The sequence below is a fragment of the Macaca fascicularis genome, chromosome 3 (genome assembly GCF_037993035.2).
Source record: "Macaca fascicularis isolate 582-1 chromosome 3, T2T-MFA8v1.1".
Classification (NCBI taxonomy): domain Eukaryota; kingdom Metazoa; phylum Chordata; class Mammalia; order Primates; family Cercopithecidae; genus Macaca; species Macaca fascicularis.
The window spans coordinates 71,859,790-71,878,637 of record NC_088377.1 but is presented as its reverse complement, the minus strand read 5'-3'; the positions used below and the strand labels follow the sequence as shown (position 1 = coordinate 71,878,637).

The following is an 18,848-nucleotide window of genomic DNA, read 5'->3' as shown; positions in this document are numbered from 1 at the left end:
TACGGGGTTTCACCATGTTGGCCAGGCTGGTCTGGAACTGCTGACCGCCTCGGCCTCCCAAAGTGCTGGGATTACAGGTGTGAGCCACTGCGCCCGGCCAACTTAGATTTTTCTGCAAATAAAAATTGGATAACCATTGTATACAATATAATGATTTTTTTGAGACTGAGTCTGGCTTTGTTACCCAGGCTGGAATACTCTGGTGTGATTATGCCTCACTGCAACCTCAATCTCCTAAGCTCAATTGATCCTCCCACCTTAGCTTCCCGAATAGCTGGGAGTACAGGTGCAAGCCACCACACCTGGCTTTATTTTATTTTATTTTAGTTTTGTAGAGATGGAATTTTGTCATATTGCCCACACTAGTCTCAAACTCCTGATCTCAAGTGATGTGCCTACCTTGGCCCCCCAAAAGTGCTGGGATTACAGGTATAAGCCACCATGCCCATCCTGTGCCCATATTAAATGAGTTTAATATGTGTATAAATTGTGAAATAATTTTTTGTTTTTTTGAGACAGAGTTTCACTCTTGTTGCTCAAACTAGAGTGCAATGGCGCGATCTCGGCTCACTGCAACCTCTGCCTCCCAGGTTCAAGCAATTCTTCTGCCTTAGCCTCCCCAGTAGGTGGGATCACAAGGCACACTAATTTTTTTTTTTTTTTTTGAGATGAAATCTTGCTCTGTCACCCAGGCTGGAGTGCAATGGCACGTCTCAGCTCACTGCAACCTCCGCCTCTTGGGTTCAAGCAATTCTGCCTTCCTCAGCCTCCTGAGTAGCTGGGATTATAGGCGCCCACCACCACACCTGGCTAATTTTTGTAGTTTTAGTAGAGATGGGGTTTTGCCATGTTGGCCAGGCTGGTCTCGAATTCCTGACCTCAGGTGATCCACCTGCCTCGGCCTCCCAAAGTGCTGGGATTACAGGTGTGAGCCACTGCGCCCAGCCTAATTTTTGTAATTTTAGTAGAAACTGGGTTTCACCATGTTAGCCCAGCTGGTCTCAAACTCCTGACCTCAGGTGATCCGCCCACCTTGGCCTCCCAAAGTGCTGGGATTACAGGCGTGAGCCACTGTGCCCGGTCAGTTGTGAAATAATTAATTCAATAAAGTTAATGAATGCATGTATCATCTTACATAGTTTTCTTTATTGTATTCAAGTATACAAAAACATTATTATCTACTATAATCATGATGCTGTACATTAGATTCACACACCTTAGTTATTTTATAACTAAAAGTTTGTACCCTTTAAACAACATCTTCCATTTTCCCTACCTCTTGGCTCTGGTATCCACCTTTGTACTCCCCGCGTCTAGGAGTTCAACCTTTTAGATTCGTCATACACGTGAGACAAATAAGAAATATTTGTATCTTCCTATTTCAATTAGCATGTTTTTCTTCAGGTTTATCCATGTTGTCAGATTGACTAAATAATACTTCATTGAGTATATATACAACATGTTTTCTTGATCCATTCAGCATTCAACAACATTTAGATTGTTTTTATATCTTGGCAATTTTGAATAATGCTGCAAGAAATACGGGGATCTAAATACTCAGTATACTAATTTTATTTCTATAGATTATATATATACACACAGAAGTGGGATTGATGTATGGTAGTTCTGTGGGGTTTTTTTCTAAATAATCTCCATACTGATTTTTGTAATGACTACCAATTTATAACTCATTAACAGAGTACAGAATTTTTTTCACACCCTTTTCAAAATGTTATATATTTTTCTTTTTTCTTTTGTATAAACTCTGGGAGCACAAGTGTAATTTTATTACATGAATAGATTGCAGAGTGGTGAAATTAGCACTTTTAGGATATTCATTACCTGAGTAACATACATGTCTCATTTTTTTTTATATTAGCCATCTTAACAAGTGTGAAATGATAGCTCGTTGTGATTTTAATTTGCATTTGCCTGATGATTGGTCATGTCGAGCAGCTTTTCACATATCTGTTAGCCATTTGTATGTCTTTACTAAAAAAATTTATTCCTTTACCTATTTTTATTTTTTTATTTTTTGAGACAGAGTCTCACTCTGTCGCCCAGGCTGGAGTATAGTGGCATGATCTTGGCTCACTGCAACCTCTGCCTCCCGGGTTCAAGTGATTCTTTTGCCTCAGACTCCCAAGTAGCTGAGATTATAGTTGCGCACCACCACATGGGATAATGTTTGTATTTTTAGTAGAGACAGGGTTTAATAGAGACAGAGACATCCACCCTCCTCGGCCTCCCAAAGTGCTGGGATTACAGGCATGAGCAATGGTGCAATCTCAGCTCAACTGCAACTGCCACCTCACGGGTTCAAGTGATTCTGCTGCCTCAGCCTCCTAAGTAGCTGGGGTTACAGGCATGTGCCACCACACCTGGCTAATTTTTGTATTTTTAGTAGAGATGGGGTTACACCATATTGGTCAGGCTGGTCTCAAATTCCTGACCTCGTGATCCACCTGTTTCGGCCTCCCAAAGTGCTGGGATTACATGCATGAGCCACCGTGCCGGGCCTCCTTTACCTAGCTTTAAATTGGGTTATTATTATTATATTTATTATTGTTGTTTTCACCTTTGATTTGTATGAGTTATTTATATATTTTGGATATTAACCACTTAACAGATATATGGTTTGCAAATATTATCTCCCATCTTGTGATTTTTCTTGTCGTATTCTGTTTAGAAGCTTTTAAGTTTGATGTAGTCCAAGTTGTTTATATTTGCTCTTGTTTTTGTACTTTTGGTACCATTTCCCAAAAAATTACTGTCAAGACCAACATAGAGGAGGTTTACCATATGTTTTCTTTTCGGATTTTAAAGGATCGTGTTTTATTTAAGTCTTTATTTTATATTGAGTTAATTTTGGGGCATAATTTAAGAAAAATGGTCTAATGCCATGCTTTTGCTTGCAGATATCCGTTTATTTAGCACCAAATATTGAAGAGACTATACTTTCTGCATTGTGCATTCTTAGTACCCTTATTGAAGATTAACTGACCTAATATGAATAGGTTTTTTTTCTGGGCCCTCTACCATGTTCCATAGGTTCTTTTGTCCACTTTTATGTGCATGCCATCATGTTTTTATTACTGTAGTCTTGAAATACAGTTTGAAATCAGAAACTATAATGCCTTCAACTGTTTTCTTCTTTCTCAAGATTGCTTTAGCTATTCAAAGTCTGTTAGAGTTTCATATAAATTTTAAGCTTTTATTTTCTATTACTGTGAAATAGGTCACTAGAATTTTGAAAGGAAATTCATTGAGTCTATAGATTGCCCTGGATAGTGTGAAAACTTTAACAATATTTATTCTTCCAATCTATAAATGTGGCAACTTTTACATTTATGTATTCTCCAATTTTTATTATATATTTTATTTTTCATCATAAAGGTCTTTTACCTGGTTTAATTTCTTTTTAAGAAATGTATTATTTTGATGCTTTTAAAATTTATTTATTTATTTTTTTTTTTTGGAGGTGGAGTCTCGCTCTGTCACCCAGGCTGGAGTGCAGTGGCATGATCTCGGCTCACTGCAACCTCCGCCTCCCAGGTTCGAGCAATTCTTCAGCCTTCTGTGTAGCTGGGACTACAGGCACATGCTACCAGGCTCAGCTAATTTTTTTGTATTTTAGTAGAAATGGGGTTTCACCATGTTGCCCAGGCTGGTCTCTAACTCCTGAGCTCAGGCAATCTGCCCACTTCGACATCCCAAAGTGCTAGGATTATAGGTGTGAGCCACCTCACCCAGCCTCAATGCTATTTTAAATGAGATTTTTAAAAAATTTTTCATTGAATAGTTTGTTGTTAGTGTATGAAAACAATTGATATTTGTATGCTAATTTTATATTCTGCTAATTTACTGCATGCATTTATTACGTTAAACAGCTTTTTGGTGTACTATTTATCGTGTTTTTTTTTTTTTTTGAGATGGGGTTTCGCTCTTGCTTCCCAGGCTGGAGCGCAATGACGTGATCTTGGCTGCTGGCAACCTCTGCCTTCGGGGTTCAAGCAATTCTCCTATCTTAGCCTCCCAAGTAGCTGGCATTACAGGCAGGCACCACTATGCCCAGCTAGTTTTGTATTTTTAGTAGAGACTGGGTTTCTCCATATTGGTCAGGCTGGTCTCGAACTCCCAACCCCAGGTGATCCACCTGCCTCGGCCTCCCAAAGTGTTGGGATTACAGGCGTGAGCCACTGTGCCAGCTATTTATTGTTTTCTATATGTAAGAGTTTGTCATCTACAAAGAGTGACATTTTTCTTTTTTCTTTTTATTTCAGATGGCTTTTTAAATTTTCTTGCCAAATTGTTCTACTTAGGATTTTCAGTAATATGTTAAAATAGAAGTATTTGAATTAGACATAACGTAGTCTTTTTGTAAATCCTTTCTTATTTTGAGCAGACTTTGCTTTCAGAACTTTGTTTTGTAGGGCAGATACCAGGGCAGGGTTCTGCAGTTGGGTTCACATAAGGTAGGCCTGTTAGAAGATGTATAGGTGAGTGTGGCTCCTTTTGAGTACCTGGGAGGATTTCCTCAGGTCTCTGTGTAGGTTCGCAAGTAGGCAGGACTGTCCATGAACTGTGGCTAAAATGGCTAAAACTGAGTCACAGACCTGCTTCAGAGGTCACAGTAAAGACTAAAGGCCAAGTTCTGTAGGCCCGCCTCCATGACCATGACTGAGTGTCCTGAGGCCTCTGGGAAGGACTGCTTCTAGACCGTGGCTAGGAGACATCAGAGATGATTACAGAGTCACTTCAGAATACTCAATGTGACCAAGTTGAGTGAGTCATTTTCTGGTCTGTAACCAAGATAAGGGGCCCTCAAGTTTGCCACCTGAATGAGGGCCTGCCTTCCCAATACAGCCCTCCTCAGTTTTGGGCTTTTGCAGGGTGTCACAATACTCTCCCTGGATCCCAAAACTCTCATAAAGGCACTTTTGTCCATGGATGGCAGCAAAATGATTGTTGCCCTGGCAGGATAAACAAGAGTTTAAGAAGAGTTTAAGAAGAGTTCCACATTCTTGCTGATGTCACTCTCGCAATAAGGTTTCACTTTCTATTTTTCTCTCTTTCAAATTTGTCTATAATTTTAGATTCAAACGTTCAGAACAATATACTGTAATTTACATGTTATGTAAGAAGTTTATTAGATACTAGGCACTCCTTATTTATTAAAATGTTCATTTGTAAGTTTTATAGTAGCCAAAAATAAATCAAGATTTTCATTTTCTCAACCAATATCTAAATTATTATATAATTTATTCCAAAATTTTTATTTTATATGCAAGTGACTCATATTTCAACATACACATTTTTACTTTATTTAGACGTCTAAGGCTTTTTTTTTTTTTTTTTTTGCTTCTAAAGACTGAATTTGCTTCTAAAGACTGAATTGCAGACTTTTAATTTTGTGTAAAAATAGCATCAGTATATTAATGGTAACAAATTATCTTTACCGTCTTTAAATGCTATTTCTTATTAGAGCATTTTCCGAATGACTGTAGTGCATTTTCTGGAAAATTTTACTGCCAAAGCAGGATTTAGACTATGATATAGCTGTTAAGTGCTGTTGTCATTTCCTGTGCTCAAAATAAAGTTGTTTCTTGGCCGGGCATGGTGGCTCATGTCTGTATTCCCAGCACTTTGGGAGGCCTAGGTGGGTGGATCATCTGAGGTCAGGAGTTCAAGACTAGCCTGGCCAACATGGTGAAACCCCATCTCTACTAAAAATACAAAAAATTGCCAGGCATGGTGGCAGTCACCTGTGATCCCAGCTACTTGGGAGGCTGAGGCAGGAGAATTGCTTGAACCTGGGAGGCGGAGGTTGCAGTGAGCCGAGATTGTACCACGGGCGACAGAGCGAGACTCCATCTCAAAAAAAGATAAATAAAAATAAAGTTGTTTCTTAACTATACCTGTTATTCTCCTGTAGCAACCAGGGATGATTGGTCTCATACATGTTAAGAAAGAAAGAGAGAAAGAGAGAAAGGAAGAAAGAAAACCAGGAAGAAAGAGAGAGAGAGAGAGAGAGAGAAAAGAAAGAAAGAAAAGAAAGAAAGAATAGAAAGGACCAGGCGCGGTGACTATCATGCCTGTAATCCTAGCAAATTGGGAGGCCGAGGCAGGTGGATCACTTGAGGTCAGGAGTTTGAGACCAGCCTACTCACCATGGTAAAAGCACATCTCTACTAAAAATGCAAAAATTAGCCAGGCGTGGTGGCACGCAGGTGTAATCCCAGCTACTTGGGAGGCTGAGGCAGGAGAATTGCTTGAACCCAGGAGGCGGCAGTTGCAGTGAGCCGAGCTGGTGCCCCTGCACTCCAGCCTGGGTGACAGAGTAAGACTCTGTCTCACAAAAAAATTATAAAAAAGAAAAAAAATTTACTGCCATACGGTAGACACCAATTATTGCAAATGTGTCCACTCCAGAAGTGCACAAGCACATTTGAACACTGTAGTTATCTAGCAAAATTATTTTTTAATAGTACATCAATGTAGCATGCAGAATTTTGTGGGTAAATATTTCTCTTATTTTTGTTGTACAATTCATATTACTGGGTTTCTCTTTTAGGGTAGATTCCTTGACATCAGTTTATTGTGTTTTTGGTTTTACTTATGCATTATAACTTTGGATGACAATTTGCAACTCTATATATGCAATTTAAGTCAATGTGGGGCTTAATTAGAAAATGAATCAGTCAGATGGCTGTCATTCTTAAATTGCACATATGAATGTGCATGTTGTGTCTATAAATATGACCCCAACTTTGTTCACAGCTTATCTTACATGTTTTTTCTTGGCTGATATTTTATGTTTTTTTTTTCTTGTCTAGGTGAGTAGTCAGGAAAATCATCTTAATTTTACGATGTGTTTATTGATGAATCTATATTTTATCTATGTGAAACACTTTCGTGATTTGAAGGTGATTTTTGGATAGCTTTATAACTGATTTTTTTAGTTATCCTTTAAGAAAAATATTGTGGTAAAGAACATAACATCAAATTTACCATCTTAAATCTTTTTTTTTTTTTTTGAAATGGAGTCTTCCTCTGTCGCCCAGCCTGGAGTGCTGTGGCACAATCTTGGCTCACTGCAACCTCCACCTCCTGGGTTCAAGCAATTCTCCTGCCTCAGCCCCCGGGTAGCTGAGATTACAAGCGTGCACCACCACGCCCAGCTAATCTTTTCGTATTTTTAGTAGAGACAAGGTTTCACCGTGTTGGCCAGGCTGGTCTCAAACTCCCCACCTCAGGTGATTCAACCACCTCGGCCTTGATCTTTTTAAGTGTATGTTTCAGTTGTGTTATGTATAGTCACATTTTTTATGCAAAAGACCTCTAGAATGTTTACATCTTGCAACACTTTATATAATAATTGCCTATTTCACCTTTATATAACAACTGCCTATTTCACCTTCTCTCTACCCCTTGACTAATGCCATTCTACTTTATGTTTCTATTTGACTACTAATATATTTCATAAAAATGAAATCATACACTATCTGTCACTTTGTTACTGGCTTCTTTCAGTTAACATTCTCAAGATTTATTCTTAGAGAATGTGATCAAATTTCCTTTTTAAAGGCTGAATTACACTATTGTGTGTATATGTGTGTGTATACATATGTTGTGTGTATATATATATACTCACTATAGTGCACATATGTGAGTATATATATTTGGCATATATATATATTTGTATACACCACATTTTTTTAATTGCTCATTAGGGACATCTGGGTTGCTTCTATCTTTTGGATTTTGTAAACATTGCTGTAATAAACAAATATTGTGTGTGTGCAGATATCTCTTCCAGGTTATGTGTCTTATATTTTGTATGCATACTTAGATGTGGAATTGCTGAATACTATGACAATTCCATTTTTAATTTTTTGAAAAACCTCCATATTGTTTTTTATACTGGCAGAGTCATATTTCCCCACCAGCAGATTACAAATGTTCTCTCTCATTTCTCCACATTCTTGACAGATTTTTTTGTAGTGATTATTCTAATTGGTGTGAGATAATATCTCATTGTATTCTGCTTTGCATGTTTGTAAATCATCCTTTCAAATGCTTATTGGCCATTTGCATATTTTTCAAGAAATTTCAGTTCAATTTTGTTCTCATTTTTAATTTTGTTCTTCATTTTTTTGTTGTTGAGTTTTAGGAATTGTTTATATGTTCTTGGTACTAATACCAATCAAATATGTGATTTGCAAATATTTTTACCTTTTTCTACTTCACCATTTCCTTTGATGTGTAGAAATTTGGAATTTGATATACTCCCATTTTTCTGCTCTTTGTTACTTATACATTTAATTCCATACATAAACAAGTGCTAAGACTGATGTCATATTTTCTCCTATATTTTTTCTAAGAATTTCATTAGTTATGTTTTTTATGTTTAGTTAATCCATTTAAAAGATTGTTTTGTATCTGGAGAAAGGAAAGGATCCAAGTTTGTGGTGTTTTTAATGAAGATACTCAGTTTTCAACATTATTTGTTAAAGACTCTTCTTTCCCCATTGGGTGATTGTGGCAACATTGTGGAAGTTCAGTTGATCACATGCAAAAGAGCTTTCTATTCTGGGCTTTCTATTCTGTTCCCTTATACAATTATCTGTCTTTATGTCAGTACCACCTTGTTTTTATTTCTGTAGCTTTGTTACATGTTTTGAAACCAGGAAGTGTAATGCCTCTTTGTTCTTGTTTTTTTGGGAATACTTGCCTAGTCATTGTCCCTAAAAGAAATTTTAGGATTCTAAAAATATTTCCGCAAAAAAGTACCATTGGGGTTTTGATAGATATAAAGTTGAAGTTGTACATAACTCTTGGTAGTATTAAAATCTTAAAAATATTAAATTATTTTACCCTTGAACAAAAATATGTTCAAGCATGTGTTTAAATAATTCCAAGTAATTTTGGATTTGCCACTTTTTCTTCTTTTAATGTCTAGTTTCATTTTATTTTGGTCAGAGAAGATATATTTCATGATTTCAGTCTTTTACAATTTTATATGTCTTGTTATGTATCCTAACAGAATTTGCCATGTGCAATTGAGAATATTGTGTATTCTGCCAGTTTTGACTGGAGAGTTTTGTACATGTTTATTAGGTCTATTTGCCTATAATGTTCAAGTTTTCTGGTTTTTTTGATTGACCTTATATTTGATTTTTCTATTCATTATTGAAAGTGAGGTCTGGTCTAGAAGTGCATAATTATTGTGTTGCTATGTATTTCTTACTTCACTTCTGTCAATATTTCGTGTAATATATACACATAAATATGTAAATTTGTGTAAATTTATGTAACTGTTATAGATTCCTGGTAAACAGATCTTTTTTTATTTTTTAATTTTGTGGATACATAGTAAGTGTATATGTTAATGTGTTTCTTGAGTTTTTTTTTTTTTTTTTTTAACAGGCCTAAAGTGTTTAATAATGACACCAGGGTAAATGAGATATACATCACCTCCAGCATTTACTATTTTTTTGTATCATGAATATTCCAATTATACTTTTTTAGTTATTTTGAAACATACAATAAGTTATTGCTGACTGTAGTCACACTGTTGTGCTATCAAATACTAGCTCTTACTCATTCTAATTACATTTTTGTACTCATTAATCATCCCTCCTCACTACCCTTCTCTGCCTCTGATAACTATAATCTACTCTTTATCTCCATGAGTTCAGTTGTTTTAATTCTTAGATCCCACAAATAAGTGAGAACATGCAGTTTTTGTCTTCCTGTACCTGAGTTATTTTACTTAATATAATATCCTCCAATTCTATCCACTTTGTTGTAAATGACAGAATCTCATTTTTCATGGCTAAGTTGTACTATATTGTGTGTGTGTATGTAGTATATTTTCTTTATTCATTTCTCTGTTGATGCATACTTAAGTGGATCCCAAAACTTTGCTATTGGGAATAGTGCTGCAGTAAACATGGGAGGCCAGATATCTATTCGGTATATTAATTATTTTTATTTTTTAGTATGTATACCTAGAAGTGTGAATGCTGGATCATATGGTAGTCCTATTTTTAGTTCTTTAATGAAACTCCATACTGTACTTCATAGTCACTGTACTAATTTATATTCCCAGAAACAGTGTATGAGAGTTCACTTTTCTTCACACTTTCAGCAACATGTATTATTGCCTGTCTTTTGGGGAAAAGTCATTTTAGCTGGATATCTAAAATGTAGAGATGATATCTCATTGTAGTTTTGATTTGCATTTCTCTTACAATCAATGATGCTGAGCACCTTATTATATACCTGTTTGTCATTTGTATGTCTTCCTTTGAGAAACAATCATTTTATCCAACCTTAATGGAATTATAGCATTTTTCCCATAGCATTTTTAAGTACCTTATATATTCCTGTTATTAGTCACTAGTCATATAGATACTATGCAAATAGTTTTCCCATACTGTGGGTGTTCTCTTCACTTTGTTAATTGTTTTCTTTGCAGTGCAGCAGCTTTTTAATTTGCTGTGATCCTGTTTGTTCCTTTTTTTTTTCTTTTTTTTTTTTGAGACAGAGTTTTGCTCTTGTTGCCCAGGCTGGAGTGCAATGGCGCAGTCTCGGCTGTGGTACAACCTCCGCCTCCCAGGTTGTGGTACAACATCCGCCTCCCAGGTTGAAGTGATTCTCTTTCCTCAGCCTCCCAGGTAGCTGAGATTACAGGTGTGTGCCACCGTGGCTGGCTAATTTTTGTATTTTTAGTAGAGATGGGATTTTGCCATGTTGGCCAGGCTGGTCTTGAACTCCTGACCTCAGGTGATCCACCCACCTCAGCATCCCAAAGTGCTAGGATTACAGGCATGAACCAGCGTGCCCAGCCCTGTTTGTTCATTTTTGCTTGGTTGCCTGCGCTTGTGAGGTACTATTCAAGAAATTTTTGATCAGTCCAGTGTCCTGGAGAGGTTCCCTAATGTTTTAGGATTTTTTAGTAGCTTCATAGTTTCAGGTCTTAGATCTAAGTCTTTAGCCCATTTTGCTTTTATTTTTGTATATGCCAAGAAATAGAGATCTAGTTTTATTTTTCAGCATATGGGTATTTTTTTCCTCAGCATCATTTATTGACAAGACTGTCCCTTTGCCAATGTATGTTGTTGCCACCTTTGTTGAAAATAGGTTCACTGTAGATATACACATTTTTGTCTGAGTTCTCTATTCTGTTCTGTTAGTCTATGTGTCTGATTTTATACCAGAACCATGCTGTTTGGGTTACTATAGTTCTGTAGTATAATTTGAAGTCAGGTAATATAATTTCTGATTTTGTCCTTTTGCTCATGATGGCTTTAGTTGTTCCGGGTCTATTGTTCAGTATACATTTTGGAATCTTTTTTTCTGTTTCTGTGAAAAATGTCATGGTATTTTGATACAAATTGCATCAAATCTCTACATTGCTTTGGGTAATAGGAACATTTTAACAGTATTGTTTCTTCCAGTCCATAAAAATTGAGTATCTTTGCATTCTTCTGTTTTATAGTTTTCATTATAGAGATCTTCTTGTTTCTTTGGTTTAGTTTATTCTTGGGTATTTCTTTCTATTTGTTGCTATTGTAAATGGGATGACATGCTTGATTTCTTTTTCAGATTATTCACTTTTGGCATTTAGAAATGCTACTAATTTTTTTTGAGATGGAGTTTTTATTATTATTATTATTATTGTTATTTTGAGACGGAGTCTTGCTCTTTCACCCAGGCTGGAGTGTGGTGGTGCGATCTCAGCTCACTGCAGCCTCTGCCTCCTGGGTTCAAGCAATTCTTCTGCCTCAGCCTCCCAAGTAGCTGAGATTATAGGCATCTGTCACCACACCCAGCTAATTTTTGAATTTTTCATAAAGATGGGGTTTTGCCATATTGGCGAGGCTGGTCTCGAACTCCGACCTCAAGTGATCTGCCCCTTTTGGCCTCCCAAAGTGCTGGGATTACAGACTTGAGTCACCGTGCCAGGCCACAATGCTACTACATTTTGTATGTTGATTTTGTGTGCTGCAATTTTACTAAATGTTTTAATTAGTTCTAATGGTTTGTTTTGATGGAGACTAGGTTTTCCAAATGTAAGATTATATCATCTGCACACAATATTACTTTATTTCTTCCTTATTTAAATGCCCTTTATTTCTTTCTCTTGTCTGATTGCTGTAGCTACAGCTTCCCTGACTATATTGAATTAGAGTGGTGAAAGTAAGCATCCTTCTTTTGTTCCAAATCTTAGAGGAAAGACTTTCAGTTTCTCCCCATTTAATATAATTGAGACGTGGTTCTATCATATATGGACTTTGTCATGGTGAAATATGTTCTTTCTATACCTATTTTTTTTAGGGTTTTCTTATGAAGCAATGTTAAATTTTATCACATGTATTTTAAGCATTACTTAAAATATTCATAAGGATTTGTCTTCAATTATATTCATATAATGTATCACATTGATTGATTTGTATATGTTGAACCATCTTTTTATCTCTCAAATAAATTCCAATTGGTCATGATGAATGATCTTTTTATTTATTTATTTATTTATTTTCTTTTAAAATGGTTTTATTTTATGTGCAAATAATGAACAGATGTTGTACCCATAAATTCTACTTTACAAAAACAGGATTTTTTTTTTTTAAGAAAACTACATAATAACTTTTAAAAGGCACTGGGATTCCTCTGCTTCTAGATCATTGCTAGGTTAGAAGAATAAAGTTTGTTCTACTAGGAATCACAAGTTAGAACTGAGTATTCTCCAAAGTGAAAATTCTAGAGCGTAGTGCCATTCCAGGCAAAGATTATTAGTTCTCATCCCCAACTTCCACAACTATCTATCAGAATGGTTAAATCAGGTCAAAACAGTCCAGCATAATTAGACTTCATCGAACAATGCCATTATGCTTTCTAAGATGCAAATAAACCAAAACAGGGTATACTAAAATCAAAATAATATTTGACACGGTCATACAAATTGTTAGTTCCTTGTATCTGCTCCCCACTTTTTGTTTTTTTTTTTTTTTTTTTTTTTTTTGGGACAAAGTCTCACTCTGTCGCCCAGGCTGGAGTGCAATGGGGCGATCTCGGCTAACTGCAACATCCACCTCCTGGGTTCAAGCGATTCTCCTGCCTCAGCCTCCAGAGTAGCTGGGATTACAGGTGCCCACCACTGCACCTGGCTAATTTTTTGTAGTTTTAGTAGAGACTAATTTTAGTTTTACCATGTTGACCAGGCTGATTTCGAACTCCTGACTTCAGGTGATCTGCCTGCCTCTGCCTCCCAGAGTGCTGGGATTACAGGCGTGAGCCACAGTGCCCAGCCGTATCCCCCTTTTATAACATTAATAAAGGGAATATTTTACTGCAAAGAAATTTTTTTTTTTTTTTTTTTGAGGCCGAGTCGGGCGGATCACGAGGTCAGGAGATCGAGACCATCCTGACTAACACGATGAAACCCTGTCTCCACTAAAAATACAAAAAAAAATTAGCCGGGCGCGGTGGCGGGCGCCTGTAGTCCCAGCTACTCGGAGGCTGAGGCAGGAAAATGGCGTGAACCCGGGAGGTGGTGCTTGCAGTGAGCCAAGATCTCGCCACTGCACTCCAGCCTGGGTAACACAGCGAGGCTCCGTTTATACATCACTAGCCATGAATTTTTGCCATTAGTTATAATTGCAAATGCTACCTAGTGCCACTGTCCAAATGGCATAACCATTTTACGTCCACAATTCACTTCTATAGTTATAAGTAGAATTTTCATGATTTAAATAAGTACATCTATCAGTGAAGATTTAACACTGGATGCAGTCTGACATCCGTAATATCTGATGTTTTGTAGATAACAATGTAGGAAAGATATATTTTAATCACTTTTCATTTAAGTGACCTTATGTAAAAAATAAACCAATAATTTAGCAGTTCCAATTCTCTAAGGACATTTTCAAATGTATATAAATGGTTACAGAGATTTTTAAGAAATGTCTTCCATGTCCACATCCTCTTGTAACTGCTGTACCATTTTCTCTTCCAGCTGCTTCCCTTTGCCTGCAAGGCTCGGATGAGATGAATGTTTTGCTTGACTTCTTTGATATCCTGAACATTCTGTAGCTCTTTCTTTTTCTTCAATCTGTTCATTATAAATTTAGCTTGATGTTTCTGTTTGATCTCTTCAACTCTCTTTATTGCATCAATAGTTTTATTCCATAGCTCTCGCTGGTATTTGATAGGTTCATTTCTACGTTTTTCAAATTCAAATGAACTATCCACTGTAAGGTCTTTACCAGCTGCTTTTCAGACGGAATGGTTTGGTCTACCTAACTTTGCGAGGATTGCACTTCTTTTTAAAGTTTTTGTGACATTTAGATTTACAAAATCTGAACACCTTGCAATCATTGCGGATGAACATCATGCCATGGCCAGAATAGATGGGCCCCAAACAGAAATAACACATCTTGACATGCATGTTGAATCCGTGGGTCCCCACCGACTGAATGCCAAGCTTGAGAGGAAGTTGAATGATGTTTTTAATGTGTTGTTAAATTTGATTTTCTAGTATTCTCTTGAGGATTTTTACAATGATGTTTATCAGAGATAAGGCAGTTTTCCCTGCTCTTGCACAGCCTTTCTCACCTATCACTATGTAAGATGTCCCTGCTTCCTTTTCTGCTGTGATTGTAAGTTTCGTGAGGCCTTCCTGGCCATGTGGAACTATGAGTCAATTAAACTTTGTTTATAAATTTTCCAGTCTTGGCCAAGGGCGGTGCCTCATGCCTGTAATCCTAGCACTTTAGGAGGCTGAGGTGGATGGATTACCTGAAGTCAAGTTTGAGACCAGCCTGGCTGACATGGCGAAGTCCCATCTCTACTAAAAATACAAAATTAGTCAGACATGGTAGAGGGTGCCTGTAATCCCAGCTACTCAGGAGGCTGAGACAGGAGAATCACTTGAACCCGGGAGGTGGAGGTTGCAGTAAGCCAAGACTGTACCACTTCACTCCAGCCTGGGCTAAAGAGCGAAACTCCGTCTCAAGAAAAAAAAGAAATTACCCAGTCTTGGGTAGTATTTTTTGTTTGTTTGTTTGTTTGGTTGGTTTTTGAGATAGGGTCTCACTCTGTCACCCTGGATGGAGGGTAGTGGTATGATCTTGGCTCACTGCAACCTCCACTCCCCAAGTTCAAGTGATTCTCCTGCCTCAACCTCCTGATTCCCTGGGACTACAGGTGTATGCCACCATGCCCAGCTAATTTTTGTATTTTTAGTAGAGACAGGGTTTTGCCATGTTGGCCAGGCTGCTCTCAAACTCCTGACCTCAGGTGATCCACCTGCCTGACCCTCCCGAAGTACTGGGATTACAGGCATGAGCTACTGCGCCTAGCCTCAGGTAGTATCTTTATAGCAGTGTGAAAATGAACTAATACAGGAAATTGGTACTGTGTAGAATAGGGTACCGCTATAAGGATACTTGAAAATGTTGAGATGACTATGGAACTGGGTAGTGGGCAGAGGTTGTAGGAATTTGGAGAGCTCAGAAGAAGACAGGAAGCTGTGGGACAGTTTGGAGCTTCCTAGAGACTTGTTGAACGATTTTGACCAAAATGCTGATAGTGATTTAAACAATGAAGTCCAGGCTGAGGTGGTCTCAGATGGAGATGTGAAACTTATTGGGACCTAGAGTAAAGGTCACTCCTGCTATGTTTTAGCAAAGAGGCTGGTGGTATTTTGCCCCTGCCCTAGAGATGGTGTGAAACTTTGAACTTCAGAGAGATGATTTAGGATATCTGGTGGGAGACATTTCTAAGCATCAAAGCATTCAAATGTGACCTGGGTTATTCTGAAAGCATTCAGTTTTATGCATTCACAAAGAGATTATTTAAAATCGGAACCTCCCAGCACTTTGAGAGGCTGAGGCAGGTGGATCACCTGAGGTCAGGAGTTCAAGACCAGCCTGGCCAACTTGGCGAAACTCTGTCTCCACTAAAAATACAAAAATTAGGCTGGGCGCAGTGGCTCATGCCTGTAATCCCAGCACTTTGGGAGGCTGAATCAGGTGGATCACGAGGTCAGGAGATCGAGATCATCCTGGCTGAAATGGTGAAACTCCATCTCTAGTAAAAGTACAAAAAAAAAAAAAAAAATTAACCGGGCATGGTGGTGCACCTCTGGAGTCTCAGCTACTCGGGAGGCTGAGGCAGGAGAATGGCGTGAGCCTTGGAGGCGGAGCTTGCAGTGAGCCGAGATCGTGCCACTGCACCATCCAGCCTGGGCAACAGTGTGAGAATCTGTCTCAAAAAAAAAAAAAATGTATATATCTATATAGACAAAAGTTAGCTGAGCGTGGTGGTGGGCGCTTGTAGTCCCAGCTACTCAGGAGGCTAAGGCAGGAGAATTGCTTGAACCTGGGAGGTGGAGGTTGCAGTGAGCCCAGATGGCACCACTGCACTGCAGCCTGGGCAACAGCGGGAGACTCCGTTTCAAAAAAAATAAATTTAAAACATAAAATTGGAAATTATGTTTGTTTGTTTGTTTGTTTATTTATTTATTTATTTTTCAGACACTCTATTGCTCAGAGTGATTGCAGTGGCACAATCTTGGCTCAGCACAACCTCTGCCTTCCAGGTTCAAACAATTCTCCTGCCCCAGCCTCCCGAGTAGCTGGGATTACAGGCATAAGCCACTACTGTCTGGCTAACTTTTTTATTTTTAGTAGAGACAGGGTTTCACCATGTTGGCCAGGATGATTTGAACTCTTGACCTCAAATGATCCACCTGCCTCGTCCTCCTAATGTGCTGGGATTATAGGCGTGAGCCACCATCCCCAGCCAAGAACGTATGTTTAAAAGGGAAGCAGAGCGTAACAGTTTGGAAAATGTGCTGCCTTAAGATGCAGTAGAAAAGGAAAATTCATTTTCTGGGAAGAAATTCAAGCCAGCAGCAGAAACTTGCAAAAGTAACAAGGAGCCAAGACAATGGAAAAAATGTCTCCAGGACATGTCAGAGAACTTCACAGCAGCCCCTCCCATCACAGGCCCAGAAACCTTGGACAGAAAAATGGTTCTGTGGGCTGGGTGCAGGGCTCCCCTGTTGTGTGCAGCCTCAGGACATGGTGCATTCTGTCCCAGCCATGACTAAAAGATGCCAACATACAACTCGGGACATTTTTTCAGAGGGTGCAAGCCCCAATCCTTGGTAGCTTCCATGTGGTGGTAGGTCTGCAGGTGCACAGAAGTTAGGAACTGAGGTTTGGGAACCTCCCCCTAGCTTTCGGAGAATGCCTGGAAATGCCTAGATGTCTAGACAGAAGCTCACTGCAGAGGTGGACCCCTCATAGCAAACCTCTGCTACGGCAGTGTGGAAGGGAAATTTGGGGTTGGAGCCCTTATACAGAGTCAGCACTGGGGTACTGCCCAGTGGAGCTGTGAAAAGAGGGCCACCATCCTCCAGACCCTAGAATGCTAGATCCACCAACAGCTTGCACCATGCACCTCAAAAAGCCAAAGATACTTAATGCCAGCCTGTGAAAGTAGCTAGGGTGCAGGGGCTGTACCCTGTGAAACCACAGGAGTGAAGCTCCTCAAGCCTGTGGGAGCCCACCTCTTCTTTCATCAGCGTGACCTGGATGTGAGACATGAAGTCAAAGGAGATTATTTCAGTGCTTTAAGATTTAATGATTGCCCCATTGGATTTTAGACTTGCATGTGGCCTGTAGCCCCTTTGTTTTAGCTAATTTCTCCCATTCGGAATGGGAGCATTTATCCAGTGCCTGTACCTCCATTGTATCTTGGAAGTAACTAACTGGCTTTTTTTTTTTTTTTTTTTTTGAGATGGAGTCTCGCTCTGTCACCCAGGCTAGAGTGCAGTGGCCGGATCTCAGCTCACTGCAAGCTCCGCCTCCCGGGTTTACGCCATTCTCCTGCCTCAGCCTCCTGAGTAGCTGGGACTACAGGCGCTGGCTTTTAATTTTACAGGCTGCTGAGCAGAAAAGACTTTCCTTGTCTCGGATGAGACTTTGGACTTGGACTTTTGGGTTAATGCTGGAATAAATTAAGACTTTGGGGGACAGTTGTGAAGGCATGATTTGTTTTAAAATGTCAAAGGGACATGAGATTTGGGAGAGGCCAGGGGTGGAAGGATATAGTTAGGCTTTGCGTCCCCACTCATATCTCATCTTGAATTGTAATCCCCAGGTGTTTACGAAGAGACCTGGTGGGAAATGATTTGCTTATAGGGGCAGTTTTCCCCATGCTGTTCTTGGGATAGTGAATTCTCATGAGACCTGATGGTCTTATAAGGCAGTTTTCCCTGTTCTTCCATGCTCTCTCTCACCTGCTGCCATGTAAGACATGCCTACTTCTGCTTTCACCGTGATTATAAGTTTCCTGAAACCTCCCCAGCCATGCAGAACCGTAAGTCAATTAAACCTCCATTGTTTACAAATTACCCAGTCTTGGTTAGTATTTTTATAACATTGTGGGAATGCACTAATACAGTCTGTTTCGTTAAAAGACTAAGTTTCAACTCGGAGCCAAGATGACTGACTAGACACAGCCAGGGGAAACTACTGACAAGACACTGAGACATTGCAATTTCCATCCCATTCTGAGCCTATCTTCAGATGAAATGCATTGCAAGTGGGCAGAGGGAGGACACAGATCTAGACTGCCAGGTTTTTTTTTTTTTTTTTTTTTGAGACGAAATCTCATTCTGTCACCCAGGCTGGAGTGCAATGATGTGATCTCGGCTCACTGCAACCTCCGCCTCCCAGGTTCAAGCAATTCTCCTGCCTCAGCCTCCTGAGTAACTAGGATTACAGGCACGTGCCACCACGTCCGGTCATTTTTGTATTTTTAGTAGAGAT

The 18,848-nt window shown here is 38.9% G+C and overlaps 1 protein-coding gene and 1 pseudogene across 3 annotated transcripts in view; one reads left to right on the top strand and one right to left on the bottom strand.

The window, feature by feature from the left end:
• LOC102116109 (uncharacterized) overlaps positions 1 to 18,848 on the top strand; it is a 139,726-nt gene that overhangs the window by 56,446 nt on the left and 64,432 nt on the right. The window lies entirely within an intron of this gene.
• On the bottom strand, positions 13,964 to 14,455 carry LOC102115469 (probable ribosome biogenesis protein RLP24 pseudogene; annotated as a pseudogene).